The sequence below is a fragment of the Hibiscus syriacus genome, unplaced genomic scaffold, assembly GCF_006381635.1.
Source record: "Hibiscus syriacus cultivar Baekdansim isolate YM2019G1 unplaced genomic scaffold, ASM638163v2 tig00002841_pilon, whole genome shotgun sequence".
Taxonomy (NCBI): Eukaryota; Viridiplantae; Streptophyta; class Magnoliopsida; order Malvales; family Malvaceae; genus Hibiscus; species Hibiscus syriacus.
The window spans coordinates 148,383-174,715 of NW_024061948.1; the positions used below are offsets into that span (position 1 = coordinate 148,383).

The 26,333-nt window shown below is 36.3% G+C and overlaps 1 pseudogene; it reads left to right on the forward strand.

Annotated features, from left to right (window-relative positions):
- Window positions 1-208: 208 nt before the first annotated feature.
- Window positions 209-25,298, forward strand: LOC120159340 (annotated as a pseudogene).
- The last annotated feature ends 1,035 nt before the right edge of the window (window positions 25,299-26,333 follow it).

Consider the following 26,333-nt stretch of genomic DNA (forward strand, 5'->3'; position numbering starts at 1 on the left):
GATAAATAACCCTTGCAATAACTGTCATCACTTACCTTCCTCAAGAAAAGAGCCCAATGGCAATGGCAACAATCATTTGAATTTCCTCAATCATGGCGCCAAATTTCACTTAATTTTAATTTCGACCCTAACATTATTCTCATTTTCTTTGCAGGTATTCACATAAATACTACTATATTTTCAAACTTAAATTATTGTATTTAGTACGATGTTATTACATGTTTTAGATGAAGCAATAATACTAAAGTTTGCATTCAGTTGGTTGGATGACAAGGATGCATTCAAAGCTGGGGAAACTGAACTATCAAAATCAAAGTTATAGCGAATTTCGATAGTAAAGCAAATGCTTCCCTGGATAGAACTTCTTTTAATCCCTTGATTACAGTGAACAGGAAGGCAGGGAATAGTTCTTACATATCTGGTGTTTTTCTAGACATCAATGGCGATCCAAGTACTTGGCAGATTGCCTTTGTTTTAATCCTTGCAGGCTTATTAAATGTCATCATCAATGATGACCCTTTCAAAGTCATGGATTCATCTCTTCATTTCACTGTTGAACCAGATCCAGTGCACCCTTCTGCCAGTGTTGCTTCCTGGTTAGCATTCTGGGATGAATTCGAAGCCGGTTTGACGGCTCTGGTTTTGATTCACCCGAAAGACGCCTTCAGAAATAACGTAACTTCGACGGACAAAGAACCGAGTTCTTATAACATCTCGACGACCGCTCTCCATGAAAATGGCTCCATTTCGAGTTTGCTAAACATAACATCCATGGCTTGGAATGAATTTGGTTATACCATAATGGAGTACATGGTTGTTATAGCAGGAAACTTCCTGTTGAATATCCAAGGAGCAAACCAGACCTTGAATGGCTCTCCATTACCATTCAAGGTAAATCCAGGTGATTTGCTTTGCTTTAATGTTACCCGGACTCGGGTGTAAGTGTTAGATACAAGTTTAACATGTAATCGTAAACTCGATCCGGCTTTTGCAGGACCTTTAGATGACTCCAATTGTGTGGCCAAATGGAGATTTGAATTCAATGCACGGTAAATCTTTTCCAAGATGGAAATACTTATATACCAGCAATATCGATACCGGAACCTTGTTCCGGGATTATATGAATTCGACGCAGATGTTATCGAGGAAGATACGAATTTGTCGATCCCCGTAACAGATTTGCAGTTCGAAGAAGTAGAACCCCGGGTTCAGCTGTTTTCATTCAGCATGTCAAAAGCAGGGAACTTGTTGCTCATCATTTTTCATATGAAGCACAACAAATGCATTTCCTATACGCCATATGCTTATACTGTCTTTGTAGGTGCGTTATGCTTCTATGTTAACCGGATTCTTATTCGTAAAGTATCCATGTCCGACACCTATTCGAATAGGTTATTGCGATGGAGTACAGAGTATCATCAACGGGACAGGTTAAAATACCTCTGTTGCTGGGGAACCAGCACAGTTTTCGGTTTATCTCCGCGATGCCTTCCAATATCCCTCCCCAGTGGAAGTCGAAAGACTTCATGTAGAAATTGAAAGGGAAATTGATTCCACATCCGTATCGCCTACTATATATCCTACACAGATTTGTCATGGTGTGTATGTTCAAGCAATTTACCTACATTTCGGTTTCGTTTCATGTCATAAACAGCCTTATCTTATGCAGGAGAATTGCCCTACATTGCTACAAGTGAAACCGAACTTGCTTCTGTTCCATCCATGGGCCTAAACAACACTGTAAGAATTGCTTTTGTTCTGCAACTCTGTATGGATGTACGTATGTATGCTATGTTTGAGATTTTAATGACAGTATGATTATAAAGTCAGTCTCCCGGAAGCTTGACAGTTTCAGCTACTGCATTCAATGTCATGTATACTCCTCAGAAGAGTGGGATCTATAGAATTTATATGTTCTGTGGAAATATAATCCTAAATGGTGGCAATCCATTCTCAAAGGAAGTAAAACCAGGTACAACTTTTCGAGTTTATGTTACCGATTCAAACCTCAAAAAACCCGATCCCTCCTGAGCCTCGTCTAGCTTGATATGGTTCACATGATTATACTAGGAAACCGAATGGTTTTATACTTTAATATATATTTTTTTTTCTGACAGGTCTGTTGCGGAAGACGGCTATCGGATAGAGCAAAATCGCAACTGATAATTTGAGAAAATAAAAATGAAGATAAAAGAGACACAAAATTTACGTAGAAAGCCCCTAAAATATTTAGGGTAAAAATCACGGGCAACGGTAGAAGAATTTCACTATGAGAAAATAGGAATTACAACCTCTCTCGATCTACCAAGGAGAAAACAATGATAATTCTCTCTAGATAAAAAGGAGAAAACAACTCTCAAGAAACTCTCTAAAATCTCTCTAGTATTGGAAGAAAGCTAGAATGCTTTGGGATGGTTTTGAAGCTAAATGGGATAGGGTATTTATAGCTAAATCTTAAGGACTAATTTGTAAATACCCTAAAATACAATGACTAATTTTTAGCAATTTTACTATAAAAAAATAATAAAAAATATTATTAAAGCCACTGGCTGCTAGTGTTAGCAGCCCATGTGGTTTTTCTTTCAACAATCTCCCATTTGAAGATTTGATTGGAACAGTCATATCTTCACACCATTCTTTCTACCTTGTACCATCATGCTGCTTACGTCTCTGACAGGCTAGAAGAGGATCGGCACCAAGTAAATTTATCAGCGTTGATTGCCTTCGTCATGAAATCTGCTATGTTGTCTTTGGTATGGATTTTCCTGCATATCTATCGTTCCTTCTTCCACCTTTTCACGAATGAAATGATATTGAACTCGTATGTGCTTTGTTCTTGAATAAAATGCTGGATTCCTTGCTAGATGCAAGGCGCTTTGACTGTCACAAAACAGAGAGACATACTCTTTATTGTGCCCAAACTCCTCCAATAGCATCTTCAACCAAATTGCTTTTTTACTGACTTGTGTAGCTGCTACATATTCTGCCTCTGTTGTGGATGTAGCCACAACTGACTGCAATTTTGAAACCCAGCTTACAGCTCCACCAGCAACTTTAAACACATATCCTGTAGTAGATTTGCTTTTATCCAAATCCCCTGCATAGTCAGAATCTACATACCCATTGATTAGTAAGTTTGATCTTCCGTAACATAATGCAATATTTGAGGTCCCTTTGATGTATCTCAGGATCCTTTTTACTGTATTCCAATGCTCTTTGCCTGGATTCGCCATGTACCGACTAACCACTCCCACTGCTTGTGCAATGTCTAGTCTTGTGCATATCATAGCGAACATTAAGCTTCCCACTGCTGATGCATACGGTACTCGAGACATCTCTATCCTCTCATCTTCACTGCTAGGACTCATAATGGAGGATAATTTGAAGTTAATAGGAAGAGGGGTAGAAATTGGCTTACAATCTTGCATGCTGAATCGTGACAAGATCTTCTTCAAGTAATTCTTTTGTGAAAGCCAAATCTTCCTATTACTTCTGTCTCGGTGAATTTGCATCCCTAGAATCTTGTTTGCTGATCCCAAGTCCTTCATTTCAAATTCTCTAGCCAGTTGTGCCTTCAATTCTTCAATATGATCTTTGTTGGGTCCTGCAACCAACATGTCATCCACATACAACATCAATATAACAAAATCGTTATCACCAGACCTCTTGAAATAAGCGCAAGGGTCTGCATTAAGTCTGTTGTATCCAAGGCACATAATGAAGGAATCAAATCTCTTATACCAACACATCGACGCCTGCTTTAGACCGTACAGAGATTTGTTCAACCTGCAAACCAAGTTCTTCTTTTCTTTTTCTTCAAAACCTTCAGGCTGGAGCATGTAAATCTCTTCTTCAAGATTTCCATGAAAAAAAGTTGTTTTAACATCTAGTTGCTCTAGATGTAAGTTCAATGTAGCACACATTGCCAAAACTACTCGAACTGTTGTTAGTCGAACCATAGGAGAAAATATTTCATTGAAATCAATACCTTCTTTTTGAGCATATCCTTTGACCACCAGTCTTGCACGATACCTCTCAACTTGATTGTCACCATTTCGCTTGATTTTGAAGACCCATTTGTTACCAATTGGCTTCCTTCCTTGTGGTAGTGGCACAATGTCCCATGTATTATTTTTATGAAGGGCTTCATTTTCCTCTTGCATCGCCATCATCCATAGTGAAGCATCTGAGTTGTTTATTGCCTCTTGGTATGTTGATGGCTCACCGTCCTCTGTTAAAAGGCAGTATGCAATATTACCTTCTATAACATAATCTGAGTGCCAATTGGGAAGTCTTCTCACACGATCTGATTGACGAGTTGTTGGAGTTTCAGAACTCTCTGGTTCTTGTTCATCATGTGATGTTTCTGCTTCAGAAGAATCTCTTTGTTCAACCTCCTTTTCCACATGTATATGTGTAGTCTCTGACTTTTCAGCGCTATCATCATCTTCTTTTCTTTGTAGCTTATCTTCTACAAAAATAACATCCCTGCTAATGATCACTTTGTGAGCAGTGGGATCCCACAAGCGATATCCCTTTACACCATCAGCATACCCCAAGAATTTGCATTTCCTGGATTTTGGATCTAGCTTTGAAATTTCTTGGGGGTTGTACATCACGTACACAATACTTCCAAATATATGGAGGTTTGAATAATCAGCTGGTTTACCAGTCCACATCTCCATTGGTGTCTTCAGCTCTATTGTAGTTGATGGAGCTCGATTCACCAAATAACAGGCGGCATTGACTGCTTCTGCCCAGAATGATTTTTCTAGGCCTGCATCCCTCAACATTGCTCTTATTCTTTCTAACAAGGTTCTGTTCATCCGCTCTGCCACTCCATTTTGTTGAGGAGTGTTCGCCACTGTGAACTGTCTTTTGATGCCTTCTTTCCTGCAAAAGTCATCAAATTCTTCACTTGTATATTCTCCTCCATTATCTGTTCTGAAACACTTGATCTTATTTCCAGAATCAAGTTCCACCCGCGCTTTGAAGTTTTTGAAAGTGGAAAACACATCTGACTTCTTCTTAATAGGGTACACCCAACATCTCCTGGAGTAGTCATCAATAAATGAGACAAAGTATTTTGCTCCGCCTAGGGATGTAACTGGTGCTTGCCATACGTCAGAGTGAACCAATTCTAGAATACTTTTGCCTCTAGAATTTGATGTGTTGAATTTCAACTGGTGCTGCTTACTTGTTATGCAATGCTCACACAAAGTAAGTGATACATTCGTTAAGCCTGGAAGTAGCTTTTGCTCCACAAGGACTTTCATTCCTTGTTCTGACATGTGTCCAAGTTTATGATGCCATAGCATTGCAGAATCTGAACTACATGAGGCAACAGAGGCTTCTGCTTCTAGCAAAGTCTCTCCCTTCAGCATGTACAAGTTTGCTGCTATCTTTTCGCCTTTCAGCACCACAAGCGCTCCACGGAACACCTTCATGATTCCTTTCCGTGTTTCAATCTTGCTAGCATTATTATCCAACAATCCGTAGGATAATAAATTTTTCTTCAGGCCTTTCACGTGCCGCACATCTCTAACAACTTTAATTGTTCCATCATACATCTTCAATTTGATGGTTCCCACGCCAACGATCTCTAAGGCATGATCATTGCAACTATAAACAGATCCTCCTGAGACAGGTTCATAATGATGGAACCATTCTCTTCTTGAGGTCATGTGATATGTTGCTCCCGAATCAATGAGCCATATATCTGCAAATCGTTTTCTACCTTCCACGGTGGTTGACGCTTCACAGCATAGAGCATCTCCATCATCTGAAGTGTTTGCGGTATTGCCTTGTGGATTGGAGTTTTTATTTAGACTCCAACAATCCTTCTTCAAATGACCCTTCTTTCCACAGTTGTAACACTTTAAATTCTTTTTGCTTCTGGACTTCGATCTACCATATTTGTGACTGCTGCTTTGGCCACGTTCTATTGATCTCCCTCTCGTCGTTGTCAACGCTTCTGCTTGTTGCAGATTTACTTGTCTGTCTTCCTTATTCTTGCGTCGATTTTCTTCTTGTATAACAGCAGCTGCAACATCATCAAAGATTAGACTAGTGACATTACTGTTTGTCAAGTTGATGATGAGTTGATCATACGAATCCGGTAGACTTTGAAGTAGAAGTTCAGCACGTTCTTGTTCTCCTATTTTACAGCTTAAGGATGTAAGCTGAGAAAATAGCGTGTTCAGTGTGTTTAAGTGCTCCGTCACTGAAGTAGATTCTGACATCCGGAGAGTATACAATTTCCTCTTAAGGAAAATTTTATTGTGCAACGATGTGGCCTCGTACAATTTGGTGAGATGATCACATATCTCCTTAGTTATCTTCTTCTCCTCGATGCTTGACAATACTTCATCTGCTAATGCTAGATGAAAGTTTGCCATAGCATTCCCGTCCATCTCGTTCCATTTGCTGTCATCTGCGAAATCCGTCGGCCTTTCACTGATAGCCGCTAGACACCCGTCTTTCCTCAAGATGGCCTTCATCTTTAATTTCCACAATGAGAAATTTCTCCCATTGAATTTTTCAATATCAAATTTCGTTGCCATAGCTTCTTTTACGGATAGCTCCTACTATTTCACTATCGTGAATAGTTCTCTGGAACATTCAAAGAATGGGTAATAACTTCTTACTTTCTTATGTTGGAGGATCCACCTTTTGGTGGCAACCACAAAGACAATAAGCAGATATTACACACTCTAATCTAGCTCTGATACCAATTGTTGCGGAAGACGACTATCAGATAGAGCAAAATCGCAACTGATAATTTGAGAAAATAAAAATGAAGATAAAAGAGACACAAAATTTACGTGGAAAACCCCTAAAATATTTAGGGTAAAAACCACGGGCAACGGTAGAAGAATTTCACTATGAGAAAATAGGAATTACAACCTCTCTCGATCTACCAAGGAGAAAACAATGATAATTCTCTCTAGATAAAAAGGAGAAAACAACTCTCAAGAAACTCTCTAAAATCTCTCTAGTATTGGAAGAAAGCTAGAATGCTTTGGGATGGTTTTGAAGCTAAATGGGATAGGGTATTTATAACTAAATCTTAAGGACTAATTTGTAAATACCCTAAAATACAATGACTAATTTTTAACAATTTTACTATATAAAAAAATAAAAAATATTATTAAAGCCACCGGCTACTAGTGTTAGCAGCCATGTGGTTTTTCTTTCAACAAGGTCAAGTTAATATATCAATCTCAGGAGCAGTGAAATTTGCTTCCAAGGCACCGAAGCCGGTTAAAATGAAATAGTAGTACAGTTGATGGATTTGTTTTCAAATCCCCGTTGTTTCTGAAACTACGAAGTAAGAATAGTGCTTACTTCAGTTGAGAAGCCAGGTTTCTCGAACTGGATGTTTGTGGATAACAATGATGGTTCATACATAGGTCACTATCTTGCCATGGAAGTCGGCACTTACGAGATGTGTGTATTGTTCGAAGGAAACCATTTCTCGCCCTGCCCTTTCGCGATTAACGTGTACGGAAGTAAGTTAGCATTGCCGTGTTATTCAAGTAACACAAGACTATGATGATACACATCTTTGCTTCTAATGCCCTGCCAGGTGTTGGAAAATGACTACTTTGCTGGTGCCAATGCAAGCGTTGTCGAATTCTCTAAAGTAAGGTCATTCAATCGATGTCGAATTCCGAGAATCTTTTCCGCTCTTACTCCCTGTTAACATGCAACATATTATGTTTTTTGCAGCCAATTCACGGTTCGCTTCTGCAATATGGAATGCTCTTTAGATATACACCTTATAAAGACTATTTTGGGAATGATTCTTTCATATATACAATATCAAACATTAATGATACCTTGCTACCGCTACTGTCAAAATATCTGTACTCAACATTCCATCTCAGTCTGTTTCTTTTCCAAACCAATTGCAGGCAACTGAAGATCTAATAAGTCCAAGATTCAGGTATAGTTCATGCTTTGTCTCGAATTCATGGTTCGTATCAGTCATTGTTTTTCACAAGAGCTGAACTCTTAGCTCACTGTTTGCAGTGGTTTCAATGGCTTCGAATTGAAATATTCGGATCCGACAGAGAATATCTCGGTCATTCTCGGTGCCATGTATGGAACAATATTTCTATCAACTATGTCAATGCAGTTTTGGCAGCCGATTTGGAGTGAATTTTCTGTGAATAAAGGAGACGAGAAAGGAACCAATCTGACCATTGAAGGACGTTTAGAAGTGATCAATTTTGCCCTTCAGTCAATTCAGTATCTCGGGTACTAATCATCGAACTCGATTGAATGTTTTATGTTTTAGCTGTACTATTTTTCCAATTTTCGGACATGAATTCAAGGATATAACTTTCCAATGACTTTCATCATACAAGGAATGGGAATTTTTAGGGGAACGACAACCTTCGAGTATCGGCCAGGAACCGAAATGGAGTTAATGACTTGGATGTTCAAGTAGTAGTGGATCCCATTAATGATCCTCCATATGTTAACGTTCCTGAATTCATTGTGTTGAAGAACACTAGGTGTAGACACTAATTTTTTCAGTTTACTTTTATTATTATTTATTATTATTATTATTATTATAAATATTATTATTGTTATCATTATTATTATTAAATAAATATTACAAATTACATTAAATCCCAGAGCCCAATTACAAGAACTCAGGCCCAGTTTGCAAGCCCAAACAATGTGGCCCAGATACAAAAGCCCAACATAAACCCTAAAACCCAACTAAGGTTTCTCATCTCATGCCCCAGCCGCCTCTGATGCTTCCAGAAGGCCAGCTGTCGCCTCTGCCGACACTCCCACTGCCAGGTGACCCAACCATATGCTGCCGACGATCCCCTGCTACCACGACTCCCATGAAGAAGTCTCCAGAACGCCACGAAGATACCCACATCGAGCCCTATGGTGAGTCACCGCCATAGCTATGGTGACTCACCAGAAGTCCCCACTGGAACCGGTCTGAAGGGCGTACCTCCATGGCTATAAAAGCCATCGCGCCTGCAAAAGAAAAAAAAGACAGCAAGCAAAGAACGGAGACAACAACCAACAAACCAGAGGAGAGAGGAGAAGAACACAAACGGACAGCAACAGAGAACAGAGACGAGAAAAAAAAAAAGACAGAAAGCTACCAACGATCCCAATCAACGACAAACCAGTAAAAAAAAGAAGAATAAGAGAACAGAGGAACTTACTCTGTCATCGGAGAACCCCAAACGTCGTCGGAGAACCAAAATACCGAAGGTGAAAATCGTAGATTTACGATATATTATGGGGTTTTAGGTTAAAATAACCTTAGATCGGACCTTAAGACGTTTAGATCTACGCTTTGGGGGTATTTTTGGTAAATTCCGGCCACCGTTTACGGTGGCCGGCGGCGGTGGTCGGCGGCGGAGTACGGTGGCCTATGGCTGCCGGTTTCCCTCCGTCGAGGGAAACTAGAGAGAAACCAGAGAGAACTCTGGTTCTCTCATTTTGAGAGAGAAAGGAAAGAGGCAAATGAGAAGTTTGGCCCTTCGGGCCAGGCGTTTAGGGTATTTAAAACCCTCCCCAAACGACGTCGTTCTGGGGAGGGTATCTGTGTAATTTAAGAAAGGGTAAACTCTTTCCGCAACCCTTATAGTTCTGTAACTTTACAATTTAGTCACTGAAATTGACTTTTAATCATTTTAATTTAGTGTTTAAATTTTATTTTATTATATTTTAACCGTTAACTGTATTTATATATATTTAGGAAAATATCAAATTTAGTCCCTCATAGTTTATTAATTATTATTTTAATCACGTATTAATTAATTAGGTTAAATTACACTATTAATCATTATCTTTCATAATATTTCGAATTATTATCTTTATTTTTAATACTTTATATTTAGTTTTATAATTTTTGAATTTCTTTTATTTTGATCATTATTTAATTACAATATTATTTTGTTATTACTTTTATATTTTAATTATTGCTTTAATTATTATTTTATTATTATCTTAGTCATATAAATATATATATATATATATATATTATATTTTTTTTAAATAATAATGTTTATTTATTTTCGATATCAAAGAAAATGGCAGTCTTAATATAACTGGATGTCCTATTCTGGTATTTTAAATAATTAAATATTATAAAAATTATAATTTAGTTTTATTTAAAATATTAAAATTTTAATATATTTTTATTTATTAATATCAAAGAAGAGAGTTGTCTTAAGATACCTAGAAGCCATTTTCTGATCTTTTTGAATAAATAAATATCTTACTATATTAAAATAAATTTTTGTCATAAAAAATGTTTGTCATTTATTTATTTTTTAATATTGAAGAAAAGAGCTGTCTTAAGGCACCTAGAAGTTCTTTTCCGATATTTTTTAATTTTGAAATAATATAAATTTAAATTAAATATATTTTGAATTTTTTTAATTTTTAATAATAGAGACAATTTATAATTAAAAAGTACCAATTTTGGGCGTTGTAGGGGTGCTAATCCTTCCCTAAACGTAACCGACAACGAATCCCTTTTTATTATTAAAAAGAACAAATTTTTGGTTAAAACGCAGATCAGTTTATCTTTTAATTGATGTTTTCTTAAAAACTCTTTTAAAAGATATTTTTTTAGGTATTCGACCTACCTGACCCAAAAGGCCGATGGCGACTCCCAAATTATTTTCAAAAACCATTTATTCACATCATTTTTCCCGTCAAATAAATATTTCGTGCCCGGACGAAATCCGGTTACTACAGCTTGGCGACTCCGCTGGGGACTGTCAAACTTTAAAATCAATTATAAATTGTCTCTCTTAATTAAAAATTAAAAGTTAATATATTTAATTTTTAATTCTTTCTTTTCAAATTTTTTATATACTTATTATTTTCATAGTATTTATATATTTTTCTTATTAATATTTCATTTTATTTGCAAATATTTTATTTCATTATTTATTTTTTCTGTTAGAGGTTTGAACATTTCTCCTCACACACAACACTTGCATTGCATAACATAAAGCTCTATAATTGAGTTTGTCCCTTTTAAGTGAGAGTGAAAGCGACGTCTTCGTGAGAATTTATTCTCCGTGTCAGACCTAGCAAGTAACTTTCGGGGTTCATATGCTCTATGTCTTCGTGAGAATTTATTCTCCGTGTCAGGTATAGAGAAATGTATCCCCTCGAATTGAACTCGATCCGCTTAAGTCTGTAATGGACTAGGATTGAGGGTTGACAACCCAAAGGGGCATCAACAAGGACAGTTCGAGTACCTTTATTCTTAGATCTGAAACCTTGCATATAATAAACCCTAGCACTTCACCTAATCTAAGACAGTACTAAACCTTTGTTCATAGGTGTACACAAAGGAGAAATAAGCTCTAGCTTTTAATTTATTATTATTTTTTCTCCCTGAATAAATGCATGCGAACTAGAAATCATGCGGTTAGGTTAATTTTTCCAAACAAAGCATGGAACTAGAAAGCATGAGGTTAGGATTTATTATATACCATGATAAATAAATTTTTTTTCTTTCAATTAGTTGGTATTAACTATTTTATTTTTTTCTTATTTTCCCATGTATGTTATTTTTGCTCTAATTTGTTTAAATTATTTTCTTTTGTTTACATTGCATGATCATGACCAAAAGGTGTTAACTGAAAAGACTGTTCATCAAATTAGAAAGAAATCATAAATGGACAAAAAGTTCTATGATCAAACAAAATATGATGCGGCCAAGAAAAGACATCCTGAAAAAACTCTGAGGATAGAAGCAAGCTATGCACCCAAAGATCGTATGACCATTGAAGAACAAAAGGAGATACGAGAAATAAGAGAGCAGATGTCCAAAATGATGGATAGAATATCTGTTTTGGCCAAAAGAGAAGAGATTCATGCACAGAAAGAGAGAAAGCTTAATGAAGATAATCCTGCAATTTCATATATACAAGGGACTTCGGATCTAAACCCATTGGAGAAATTACAGACAGTCATCATTCGTATTCACCAATCGTCTGGAGATACCAATGAAATAGTGACGACGGTACAAGCTCCCAGAGAAGAAAAGAAACCATGTAATCTGAAATCATCGAAGTTTAGTATGCTCCCGATATCTAAAACTCAGGTTCAATTCAAGACAAAAGGCGGTTCTCATGTTGATGCTATACCTATATCATATAAAGATTTGTATGAAAAGTTACTTGAAGTACGAGAAATAGCTCCATATTACATAAAACCATTCCAACCTCCGTATCCAAATTGGTATGACATCAACGTTCATTGTGAATATCATGCTGGAGCTCAAGGACATACCATCGAGAATTGTCTTGCCTTCAAACGCCGAGTCCAAAGTCTTTTGGATCATGGAACCTTACAATTTATGGTAAATGATCGACCTAGTTTGGTAACCGAGGGTCCTGCTAGATTAATACCAAAAGTCTTCAAAGGTAAGAGTATCAGTAGGGGCGCCCAGAGAGAAGAAGATTTGCTGAGGTTTGAAGCTCAAATACGTCATCTGAGGATTGAAAACGATAAATTGAGCACCAAAATGGAAACCATACATGAAGATTTCCAGAAGGTCAGTCAAGCCTTTCAAAATGCTGGTATAGGAAACACCCCAGAAGAGTGGATAGCAGGGATCACCAAACTGAAAAAGAGTTGCAACATACATGAAGATCTTGTCTAAAAACTTTTTGAACACAAATGTTCTCTCACAAAGGAAAATGATCAACTCCAAGAATTGACATAGGAGATGAAAGAACACCAGAATGTCATGGAAGAAGCTGCAGTTCAGACAAGCAATATGGTCCATAAGCTGATAAACTAACTTGGTTTTAGAGAAGAAAATGGGAAAGTTATTCCCTATATGTAAAGTTTTGTTGAAGTTAGAACTGAATGTTGTCCCCTACATGTAAAAGTTTTGTTTGATGTACTGAAGCTTTTGTGTTCAATGAAATCTGTTCTAAGATGATCACTCTTAAGTAACACCTTTTCATACATACATTTACATTTTGTATCTGTGCATTTTCATTTTGTATTTTTACTTTTTATAATCTTTGAATTGCACATTTTGCATTCTTATTTTTCCATTTATGCATTTTTCACATTTTATTTAAATACTATCATGTATTTTAATTATAAAAACATGTTAATAATTAATGAAAGGTTTTGTAACAGTAAAACCAAGGTCATTCATTCATATTACTTTACTGTCATCATGAAAACAATGGAGCAATCTTATAAGGGACTACAAGACCAGTGGCCAGAACAATTGACAGGGTTACCTCCGGATATAAGGAAAGAAACATCAGATTCAGTACCAGATGGATCAGATCAAATTATTCAGGGAATAGAATCTGATAAAGAAGAGATAACTGCTAAAGAAAAATCATGCTGTCAGATTGAAGAGTCGAAAATGGTAAAACCCTCTGGGGCATCCCAATTGAACCCAAAGAATAGCCTTGTTCATTATTCGCAATATGAGGAAAGATTCAAGAAGATGGATGAATCAATCAAAAATATGAAATGTGTTGATACTTCCCACAAAGAATTAGAAGCAAGAGAGCTTAGCTTGGTTCCAGATTTGATTATTCCCCATGAATTCAAAATGCCTGATTTTGAGAAATATGATGGCACAAGTTGTCCCCTAATCCACCTAAGAATGTTTTGCAGAAAAATGGGAGGATATTTAAATTCTGATGACCTGTTAATTCACTCTTTCCATGATAGCCTTGTTAACTCAGCAGTAGTCTGGTACAATCAGTTGACCCAAGAACAGATCAAGAAATGGGTAGATTTAGCTGATGCATTTTTGGGACAATATCGGTATGTTAAAGGCTTAGCTCCAACACGTATGGATCTTCGAAGAGTAAAAAGGAAAACCAATGAAAGATTTCAAGAATATGCTTTAAGATGGAGAGGAGTGGTAGCACAAATTCAACCTCCCATGTTAGAAGAAGAGATATCACGTATGTTTCATGATTCCCTTCCAGCGCCTTTCTTCGAGTTAATGCAGGCAAATCCGACAACTGAATTCGAGAATCTTGTGACAAGTGGAGATTTAATTGAGAATGTAATCAATGAAGAAAACTCAAAAGTCACATCCAGGAGCCCGACGGATCAAAAAGCAAAAGCTGATCATGTGAATGAATGTTGCATCCAGAGTCCTCGCAATTGCAAAAGAAAAAGAGCAAGTAACTGTTCGGATCGACCAAAGAAAGTCATGCGATCAAGACAAACTTTGGAAGTATTCCAAACTTCCATTTCAGACTTGTATCCTCATTTGGTTAAAGGTCAATACATCACACCAAAACCAACTAAAGTGACATCAAACCCTTCTGCTCATAGCTATGATCAAGATAGTGTTTGTAATTTCCACTTGGGGGTAAAAGGGCATTCTACAGGCAATTGTAGGCCACTGTTAAAAGAAATAGAGATGCTTGTTGACAAAAGAGTCTTGACACAAAAAATGATCAAGAAATGGGGGGCAAATGAAGACAATGACTCTGATCTTATTACACAACCGACATTAAAGGAGTGATGATGCATAAACAAGTAGAAGTGTTATCTACCACTGTAGTACCTTTTTATTTTCAGCATCTTGTTTGAACTTGTTTTTTTCCTTCCTCCACCTTTTGTGCAATAAATAAATATGTATTGCTTATTAAGGTTATGAGCAAGGAATCAAGTTTTAATCTTGAGATTATTGAGTATCAAGTAGATTAAATATTCTTTTAAATTTGCAAGAGTTATAGATCTATTGGCAAGTGATAAAATTATATCTTCCATATCCCATCCAATGCCAATTACTCGACCCTTACCAAAACCAAATCCTGACACTACATTTATCTGCGACTCTAAAGAAGTGTCTCCACCTGTTTTTGAGACACCTACTCCAGATGCTTACCTTTTCGGGTATAGTCAATTGATTGATGATACTACCTTCCACCACATACATGACTTTATAAGTCACACATTTGTCCTTCCAAACACAAAACCATCATAAACCAAAAGACCTCAAAAGAACCAAACTTTCAATTATCCGTTAATCTTACTACAAGAAGAGACGAGATGAGGTATCATGGACCAACTCATTGAAGATGATTTCGGGTGATTAGGGCATACTCAAGAAGAAGGGGAAAGTGATTGATTGAAATAAATATATCATGCATTAATTACATTTTTCATGTAAGTAAAATTAATCTTAAATATTCATCCCCCTGGAGATACCTCTTTTTTACAAAGGTTTCTGTGTATGAGATGATGAACGGCATTGTTTCATTTATCCTTTAATATATATATATATCCTTTGTTGTCCCCATTTGAGCCTGAATAATGTTTTCTTCTGATTCAACCCTAACCAAGGATCACCCTCAACATTAGGGGGCAAGGTAAAGGATATTTGCTCACAAGAATATAGATTGTCAGTACAGTTTTATTACGAAGACAAGTTTCCATGAAGTCAAGAAAGTTTTGAATTACAAGGTATATCAAATACAGAGTGCTTGAAGATCAATCCAATCAAGAATAATGGAAAATCTCCAAAATGCAAAAGGAAAAGGAGGTGCTCAAAGCAGTTGAAGTATTATACTCATCCAGCAAAGAAAGAAGAAAAAAAAACACAAAAATAAAAAAAAACAACAAAAAAGAAAAAGAAGAAAGAAAATTGAATCAAGATGGGTTACTTATTGAGCCTCAAGTTACAAGGTTGATCAAGTACGAACAAGAAGAGCAAGAAATGCTGAAGATATGAGAAATTGGAAATGAATCCAAAATTTGGCAGTCTAGAGGGATCCAAATGATGGAAAAATCCCCAACAAAGCAGATCCAAGTTAAGCAAGGCAAGATTGATGGCATCAGAATGAATTGATCCTTGGTTTGATTACCCTTAAACACTTATTTGGGCCTTTTTATCCCTTTCTTTCGTAACCATAAGCCATGGCCTACGTTACGTGCCTGAAAAGTCCATTCTAATCATACATGGATTTCTAAGTAAAAGATGATATCTTTAGAATTCATTCCGTCTTCCAAGATTGATTTTTATTTGCAAAAATTATTTTTTAAAATCTTTAATGCATGATATGAAAAATGATAAAGGGGGGTTCAAGATGTAAATTTTTAAATAATATCTTGAAACCAAAGGAGGATTCGAGTTGAAAACCTAAAAAAGGCGGCTCGAATAATGAATGGTGCAATAATGACATAAGAGACGATCTTAAGCTCTTAATAAAACACCGCACATCCCAAAGCCATTCCGGAGAATAAGGAAACAAGAAGCATCTCTACAAGATGGGCATAACAATCATTTCTTCAAGTTAGTGTAAGCCAAAACGACATACTGAACCAACTTGAAAGAACCTACTTTACCAAAATCCACCCACACCTCAAATCAGTCAATAATTTTGACACTTGCCATAGGACTATGATTTTTGAATGATTTAAAAGTGTAGTTGATTTATTTGATATTTATTAAACTCATTGTTTGTGATCTGATTCTATGGTGAACCTAAGAAGGGCAATACTTTGTAAAAGTCTTTCATTCTTCAATAAACAAAGGAGGAAAAAACATTTTCAAACAGGACAGTCTCAAATGAGGAAGGTCCTTGAAGCAATTGTTGCTTATTCTACCTCTGTAGTAGAAAAAGAATGAACGAGGCCAGAATAATGAAGCACTTCACATTTTTGAAGGCAAGTGGTCCAAGAAGCCAGAAAGTCTGGAGAATTAAACTTGTGACACTCCCCTATGACATTATTAGCAGCTCATCAAGAAAGATTATCGTTTATCTTATGCTGAGGGCAATAAACATCACCAGACAGATTATTTTCCCACCCCATCAATTCATTTTCTCTAGAAGATTACATCATAAAGCCATGAACAAGTCACTACCTGCACTCTGGTGTTGGCTCAAGTCTTGATACATCATTGCTACTTTTTCTATGACGATCATTTTCTTTGTCAAGATGATATCCATTATGTCCTTCAGAAGATTGCTGAATTTGAATTTGAGGACTTAGGGCACAGAACAAGACATTGGAACATAATCTACCATTATAGGCCTTTTATATAAGTAAGGTTGTTACGCTGGATGCCACCGACAACAAGGTCGAATTCGACAAATTTACTCATAAATTGCTCCAACCGATCATCATTCAGTTCTTGCACATCTGTTTTCAAAAATATGCCAAGACAGTAGAAGACAGCCTCTGCATCACTGATCCCAGAAGAAAAAAGACAGGACATGGATACCACCGGGGAACATATCTCTAACAGATCCTCCTCCTCGTGTATGGTTTTTAGGGAAACCTAGAAGCATTTCCACCTCATCAGGTTCAAGTGGAACCATTTTATTCCTTCTAATCCATACCAGATTCCATTTTCAAGCACTCATCAAGAACATACTTCTGGACACTCGAAGGTGTTTCGTTGTCATAAGCTTCAAGAGCCTTACAGATCATTTCTGTCAATTTGGCACTTCCTGTACATGTTTATAAACAGTTCAACTTTGTTCTTGGATCCCAGGAAGACCATCATTTCTTTGTCAATGGAAAAGCATCAGTACATGGAGGAAGCAGAATAAGAGAAAATCTGTTCTCAATGGGCAGAATTATGAATATAGCCCTTTTCAGTGTAATAGCATGAAAATGTTTCAAATCTACAAATTCTGGCTCTACATCGAATAATTACTGTGATATTCCAGTCCAAACATTAACTGGAACAAGTGCCATGTGCTCATGGTAGAAATAAGGAGGCTCAATAGCATCTTCTGGAAGTATTCTTTGAGTTATCTGATCTGATTTGGTATGAACTCCAAAATCAATCATTGGATTTGAAAGATGAATTTTGCTCATAGTAGAAATAAGGAGACCCAATAGCATCTTCTGGAAGTGTTCTTTGAGTTATCTGATCTGATTCGGTAGGAACCCCAGAACCGATCATTGGAATTAAAAGATAAATTGCATGATCATCTTCATTAAGAAGCTTCTTTTCAAGCTTCCTCTGCTTCTTCCTTTTCCACAAATCATAGCCCAAGTTTCGTCTTTGCTTGTAATTGGGATCATTGCATAATGGCTTCCTATCTTCTACCATAAGAAGTGCGTCAGTAACCTTAGCCATTTGATCAGCACATATAAAATATGTCAATTCTGCAATTGATGAATCTGAACCACATCTCTCCATGGTTATTAAAGCTTCAGCCTCTGAGAATCCCATTTTTGTCAAGTATAACAGTTTACTCTCCTCATCAGAATCAGAATTCATGATTTCCTCGATATCAGAAGAACTATCAATATATGTGAAATCATCCTGAAAGATCGCTTCATAATCAGATGAGTTGTTATCAGAATCAACATGTTGCATGGGTGCGGATTTTTGATGAGCTTGTACCATTGTATATGTAGTCTTGTCATTGCATCAGATTATTGTTTGCATAAATTGGTTTCTCTCCCACAGAAAAGTATATTTCAGAGATGGCTTTCACTGAAAGATGATAAGCCACTATGTCAGCCTGGAACGGATTACCAAGCTATTTATATTGCTCTGTCTGACTAAATCCCTCCAGATACATAAAATAGTCACCTCATTCAGAAAACACATATCTCAGACAGATCTAGAGGGATATCTTGAGGGCCATTTTCAACCAGAAATAGAATATTGGGGCATTTTGAAGGCTCACAGCAATATGAATATTTGGGCATTCTTGGAGGCTCATCTCAACAAGAAGTAATGTTGAGCACACTTTTAACATATGTATCAGCAAATATTGGGGCATTTTAAAGCTCACTTCAGACAGATCCATGTGGGGTATTTTGAAGACTCAGATTAACAAGAAGCAAATATTGGGACATGCTGAAAACCCTTTTCAAACAGAATCAGAAATGTTGAAATATTCTGAATATTTATCAGCAAAATGCTGGGGCATGCTGAAAACCCATTTCAACCAGAATCAGAACTGTTGATGCATTTTGAACACTTGTATTAGCCAATGTTGGGGCATGCTGAAGGCCCACAATATCCTGTGTAAAGATCATTGACTTGAACAAGTATTTCCAATGAGACAGAAAGATATGAAGAATGAAAATGGTGAAACAGTGACAGTCGAGCTGACTATACATAATTGCTTCGTTCATCAGGCAATTACATTATGATCATGATGTTGAATAAATGTTTACTCAGCAAGTATGTTTTCAAATACCTAATCTTCTTAATCGTATGTCACATGACAGTGTGTTCTTTGATAAACTACATTACGGTTGCATGAATAAAGATGATCCTCAGGTAGACTACTTGATCCAGGGTTCAGTTCCTTAAGATCTCAGCATTGAATTTGGCCTTCTGTGTGTCGGTGATAATTGAAAATATTTCTTTGAGATTCCTAGCAAATTGTTTCAACCATACTATTGAGATTATGAAGCTGTTTTTCACATCAGTTTTTGCTTCCTTGATGACATTGAAAAGGGAGACTCGACTCTCACTTATATTACTGTTATTCCCGTTGTTATTTGGGATCATCATCGCTAGCCAAGATGAACTAAGTTTTCATCTATTTTGGTTTTATCATTTGTATTTCATCCCCAGCTGCAAAAATTCCACGGATATCTTTCTGTACATTGATCCTACAGTTGATGTGTTTCTAATTCCTACAAAGATCATTATAGAAGAAAATGTGATCAGTATCACATTTGTCTTTGCCCGAGATGATATCAAGATCAGTTAGTGTCTCCTATTCAATTCGACACCAGCATATCTTGTGAATTTGACCAACTTTTTGGTCATACCAACATTACACTTGAATCCCCACTGAGTTTTGTTCTCAAGTGGTCTTGTGACGTCATTCAAAAGCTTTGAACATTAGGCAAAGAGCTTCAATGATTGAGAAATCTTGGCAGAAGCCACAGGAAAGGATGAATGTGTTGTCAAATGTTTTACGAACATCTGAACAGAAGCCACAGGAAAGGATGAATGTGTTGTCAAATGCTTCCTTGACCAATAATCCGAGCAGAAACTACAGGAAAAGATGAATGTATTGTCAAATGTTTTACGAACCAGTGATTATGGTGCTGAACCAAGGTTGCAATCATATGGTTTCTATTTATTGATCCAAGATGAAGTTTGTCTTCTTCAACCCCAAGATTAGAAGTGAGATATAATTAAGATTTCTTTCCAAGGAAAGTTGAAATTTTAAACAAGAAACTAATGGGGTCAACTAAGGTTGAACTACAGGTTGTTGTTAAGCATCTCGACATGATATTGGTCCAAGTTGCCTGATTCGAGATCTGATTATATGTGGAGACATGAAAAGAATTGGAATAAATCTTCCTTGTGATGTGTTTCAAGAGTCAAATTAGAACAAACTCTACTCTCCTAATTAATCCCTGCTGAGTCAGATGATAGATTCTCTTTTCAAAGATGAAAGCTTTATGGGATTTCTACACAAGTCCAAACAAATAAAGTTGGTTTTATCCAAGACAAAATGGGGCATCAAGGTCATAGTTCTGACTACAGCAAGAGTTCCACAAGTGAAATATTTCTTCTAAGACTTTCATGAAGCAAAGAAGACAGCAAAGATACAAGTTGATCAGATGATTCTGCATGAATGTAAGCTTTATAGCATAAGTTGCTACATTGATATCCAGAGGTAACCCTGGCAATAAATGATGAACTAGAAGAAGACCAAGTTCACCACTTTGAAGTCAAATGAAGATTGCATCAACATTCATGCATTCATAAGAATATCATTTACACAATAGACAATGCATTACATTGATACATCTGAGTGCATTCAAACATGAAGTTTTACAGATCTTCGGAAGAACAAAAAGATTCATGGTAAGAAATACCTTACAAGAAGAAGGTATTCAAAACCACAAATACAGGAATCATACAAACATCTGAAGAAGTGATAGATGCAATCCACAAGAATGAAAATTATCTTGAGATTAGGGCATGTTACCTAATCAATATGTTATTTTGAAACATAATGAGAAAACGATTTTCATAGTTTCTCATTTTATCTTTTCTAAAATGAAGTTGTTGAAAAGTAAGAAAAGATTTTCTTAGTTTTTTACTTAGTAAACTATTTCTCACATCTGTAAGTCCTTCAGTGCATGATGTTTCCAAAAAGCCTTCGGGAGCTTTTTGATGTTTTCAAAGCCTTCGGGTCATCTGTAAGCCCTTCAGTGCATGATGTTTCCAAAAAGCCTTCGGGAGCTTTTTGATGTTTTCAAAGCCTTCGGGTCATCTGTAAGCCCTTCAGTGCATGATGTTTCCAAAAAGCCTTCGGGAGCTTTTTGATGTTTTCAAAGCCTTCGGGTCATCTGTAAGTCCTTCAGTGCATGATGTTTTCAAAAAGCCTTCGGGAGCTTTTTGATGTTTTCAAAGCCTCAGGGTCATCTGTAAGTCCTTCAGTGCATGATGTTTCCAAAAAGCCTTCGGGAGCTTTTTGATGTTTTCAAAGCCTTAGGGTCATCTGTAAGTCCTTCAGTGCATGATGTTTCCAAAAAAGCCTTCGGGATCTTTTTGATGTTTTCAAAGCCTTAGGGTTATCTGTAAGTCCTTCAGTGCATGATGTTTCCAAAAAGCCTTCGGGAGCTTTTTGATGTTTTCAAAGCCTTCGGGTCATCTGTAAGCCCTTCAGTGCACGATGTTTCCAAAAAGCCTTCGGGAGCTTTTTGATGTTTTCAAAGCCTTCGGGTCATCTGTAAGTCCTTCAGTGCATGATGTTTTCAAAAAGCCTTCGGGAGCTTTTTGATGTTTTCAAACCCTCAGGGTCATCTGTAAATCCTTCAGTGCATGATGTTTCCAAAAAGCCTTCGGGAGCTTTTTGATGTTTTTAAGACCTCTGGGCAGAATGTTTTCAACATTTTCATCCTACTCAAAATAAGCTAAATGAAAAATTATTGTCTTTTTCGTCTTTGCTCTATTCTTGTTAACACAAGAATGAGCAAAGAGGGGCAGCTGTAGACACTAATTTTTTCAGTTTACTTTTATTATTATTTATTATTATTATTATTATAAATATTATTATTGTTATCATTATTATTATTAAATAAATATTACAAATTACATTAAATCCCAGAGCCCAATTACAAGAACTCAGGCCCAGTTTGCAAGCCCAAACAATGTGGCCCATATACAAAAGCCCAACATAAACCCTAAAACCCAACTAGGGTTTCTCATCTCATGCCCCAGCCACCTCTGATGCTTCCAGAAGGCCAGCCGCCGCCTCTGCCGACACTCCCACTGCCAGGTGACCCAACCATATGCTGCCGACGATCCCCTGCTACCACGACTCCCATAAAGAAGTCTCCAGAACGCCACGAAGATACCCACATCGAGCCCTATGGTGAGTCACCGCCATAGCTATGGTGACTCACCAGAAGTCCCCACTGGAACCGGTCTGAAGGGCGTACCTCCATGGCTATAAAAGCCATCGCGCCTGCAAAAGAAAAAAAAAAGACAGCAAGCAAAGAACGGAGACAACAACCAACAAACCAGAGGAGAGAGGAGAAGAACACAAACGGACAGCAACAGAGAACAGAGACGAGAAAAAAAAAAGAAGACAGAAAGCTACCAACGATCCCAATCAACGACGAACCAGTAAAAAAAAGAAGAAGAAGAGAACAGAGGAACTTACTCTGTCATCGGAGAACCCCAAACGTCGCCGGAGAACCAAAATACCGAAGGTGAAAATCGTAGATTTACGATATATTATGGGGTTTTAGGTTAAAATAACCTTAGATCGGACCTTAAGACGTTTAGATCTACGCTTTGGGGGTATTTTTGGTAAATTCCGGCCACCGTTTACGGTGGCCGGCGGCAGTGGCCGGCGGCGGAGTACGGTGGCCTATGGCTGCCGGTTTCCCTCCGTCGAGGGAAACTAGAGAGAAACCAGAGAGAACTCTGGTTCTCTCATTTTGAGAGAGAAAGGAAAGAGGCAAATGAGAAGCTTGGCCCTTCGGGCCAGGCGTTTAGGGTATTTAAAACCCTCCCCAAACGACGTCGTTCTGGGGAGGGTATCTGTGTAATTTAAGAAAGGGTAAACCCTTTCCGCAACCCTTATAGTTCTGTAACTTTGCAATTTAGTCACTGAAATTGACTTTTAATCATTTTAATTTAGTGTTTAAATTTTATTTTATTATATTTTAACCATTAACTGTATTATATATATTTAGGAAAATATCAAATTTAGTCCCTCATAGTTTATTAATTATTATTTTAATCACGTATTAATTAATTAGGTTAAATTACACTATTAATCATTATCTTTCATAATATTTCGAATTATTATCTTTATTTTTAATACTTTATATTTAGTTTTATAATTTTTGAATTTCTTTTATTTTGATCATTATTTAATTACAATATTATTTTGTTATTACTTTTTTTATTTTAATTATTTCTTTAATTATTATTTTATTATTATCTTAGTCATATAAATATATATATATATTTTTTAAATAATAATGTTTATTTATTTTCGATATCAAAGAAAAGGGCAGTCTTAATATAACTGGATGTCCTATTCTGGTATTTTAAATAATTAAATATTATAAAAATTATAATTTAGTTTTATTTAAAATATTAAAATTTTAATATATTTTTATTTATTAATATCAAAGAAGAGAGCTGTCTTAAGATACCTAGAAGCCATTTTCTGATATTTTTTAATAAATAAATATCTTACTATATTAAAATAAATTTTTGTCATAAAAAATGTTTGTCATTTATTTATTTTTTAATATTGAAGAAAAGAGCTGTCTTAAGGCACCTAGAAGTTCTTTTCCGATATTTTTTAATTTTGAAATAATATAAATTTAAATTAAATATATTTTGAATTTTTTTAATTTTTAATAATAGAGACAATTTATAATTAAAAAGTACCAATTTTGGGCGTTGTAGGGGTGCTAATCCTTCCCTAAACGTAACCGACAACGAATCCCTTTTTATTATTAAAAAGAACAAATTTTTGGTTAAAACGCAGATCAGTTTATCTTTTAATTGATGTTTTCTTAAAAACTCTTTTAAAAGATATTTTTTTAGGTATTCGACCTACCTGACCCAAAAGGCCGATGGCGACTCCCAAATTATTTTCAAAAACCATTTATTCACATCATTTTTCCCGTCAAATAAATATTTCGTGCCCGGACGAAATCCGGTTACGACACTAGGGATGAATCTTTGTTGTTCAACAAAGAAACAGATCGGTTTCCGTTCTCCATCGGTGATCCGGATGTTCTTAATGTCAATGGTAAGTCTTTGAAATGCTTAAACTACGATTAGGACACAATACTCTAGTCCGAGTAACACCGTGCTGGTACAAAATTTTAGGGGGTGAGTCAGGCTTTGAACTGGCGTTTTCAATGGAAGTTAGTGATGGATATTTGCTAGCAACACTACCGGCTGCTCTTATAGATTCGACTGAACTGAAGTCGAAGAACAGTTATCAATGGCAACCTCTTCAAACATATGTTACCATCTCGAAACAGTTCGTAGTCAGAGCTATCGGAATAAGATTCCGAGCATCGATCATCGATTGCAACGCAATCATGCAACACTTATCCTACCACGTAAAATTTATCATATTCTGCAGCTACTATATGTACATAGGGAAGGATTGGATTAATCATCTGGTCTTTCTTTCAGGGAGGAGAACATGACGCTGCGGATTTAACGGTTAAAGTAAACGATTTAGGACGGTATGGATGTTACTCCGATTGTATCGATAGGATAACAAAGCCTTTGGTCGTGGAGGCTACCGTAAATCTGATCAAAAGGAAACCGATGAGCTCATCGACAATTCGTAGTAAGTTGTTCTTCCCCATATCCTTATAGTTATGTTCGGATATGTGCCGAATACAGATTCGAAGTGATAAACTGATTATCAAACTGTTGGGGTTTTGGTGGCGACAGCTCTGGAATCGGTTATAGTGATTGAATTCATTTTGGTGCTTTCACTTGGATTGATGATTGTGTTCTTCACTTGCAAATGTGTAATTCTTCTTGTGAACGAGAAAAGAAGACAAAGCCCCAGAAATTCTGAGCCTATCGAAGAAGCAGAACTTGCAGACAAAAACTGTAAGCAAGCAAACATGCCTTAAAAACATTCTTCAGTTCCATGTTCCATTACATTTTAATGATGTTTGTTCCCTTGTAATAACTCAAAAGATTTGATCAGACATTCAATTTAAGACATGGAATGATGATCCACATGCAACTTGCCCTGGTCGTCGGGCATCATCTTTTGACAATGGTCCCACATTCACCGGTCCAATCGATTCTCAAAATAGGTCCACGTAGGGATGGACCGAGAAATGCAAACGAGACAGTGGAAAATTTCAAATTTTCACTTAAATTTTATTTGTATTTTTTATTGTTAATTTATTTACGTCTTTTGAGTTGTATAAGTTAATCCTCTAAGATAAGATAAAAAATAACGTGTTCGTCCCTAGATCAGGACAGATAAATGGTTGCACTTAAATGATTTCGGAAGTAGAAAGAGGAAAGATACCAGCAATAAATCTTAATTCAAAACAGTTCATTAGTTTTGCAGAAATCAAACCAAAAATGGAGGACCAAATCATCTCATCCATTAAAACGACCTTATTAAACACTTCACTTTTGCAGTTTTCCGGTTTCCACAACCCAAAATGAATGATGAACAAAGCTTTAAAAAATGGGTTTTAAGTGACCAAATATATGGGCAAGGAAGATGTAGAAACCCTGTATTGTTGTTGCTCCATGTTAACTTCCTTGAGACTAATATGAGGATTGAGGGGTTAAGATTCCTGCCAAAAGACCTTGTTAATTTTTGTTTTCGTCATCTAATTATTATTTTTGGTTGCCCTCTCAATTCCAAAGCTTCGCTTTGACTAATCCCGACCGACCCACATTACACACATGATTTTGGTAAGTGAGTCTCCCAACAGAGATTTTTTACATACACAAGAACTTGAACTTAAGACATTGCTTAAGTGGTATCAAACTGCTGAGTGATTACCACTTTAACAAACCTTAATTAATTATTATTTTTTAAAATCATATCTAATTTTTGTTAGCTTTAATGATACATAATTACAAAATTAATGATAATACTGATATGATTTTTTATTATTTTTTAATGCTGATGTGAAATTTTTAAATCATTTATTTAATTTCCACATCAACAACCCAATGATATTTTAAAATATCATTGAATTGCTGATTTACGGCTAATTTAATACCTTTCAAGATTTAAGTTGCTGAACGTAAAAGGAATGGGCAAAGATAATATATTTTTAAGACCATTTCAAGCCCTCTCCTTTTTATCATGAACTCAGGAGACTCGGCAAACTCAGGGCAACTCGTGGGAGGT